The following is a 458-nucleotide window of genomic DNA, read 5'->3' as shown; positions in this document are numbered from 1 at the left end:
GCGTACATCTTACCCCCCCAAACACCACTAGGTGGGAATACACTGGATTTGTTGTTGTTGTTGTTGTAATGTTCTATTATTTGTGAAATTTGATGATGAGCACGTTAGTTTCTCCTGACAATGCCACAAATGATTTCAAATAGTTGTAGTGAAATAAGCGATTTCAGGTGTTAGTCAGTCAAATACTTTATTGCGAGAGTTACTCATAGGACGACCCACCGGTAGACCAAGACTTGAACGGATAGAATCGTACTACCGCTATTGATGCCGGTGCTGCTTGCCGACGGCCCTTCGCTTACTTCTCTGGAGTCAACGATGCCGCTTTTTCCGTCACGGAAACTGCTCGTTGTGCCCAGGTCAAGGAGATTCGATTTGCTTGGTTGGGTTCTTTGCTTGCTTATTCCACTTCTTAATCATCCTTCATTTCACTAATTCGTATTAACATGGACCTAAGATGA

Source organism: Capsicum annuum, chromosome 9, assembly GCF_002878395.1.
Source record: "Capsicum annuum cultivar UCD-10X-F1 chromosome 9, UCD10Xv1.1, whole genome shotgun sequence".
Classification (NCBI taxonomy): Eukaryota; Viridiplantae; Streptophyta; class Magnoliopsida; order Solanales; family Solanaceae; genus Capsicum; species Capsicum annuum.
Note: the sequence above shows the minus strand (reverse complement) of the source record.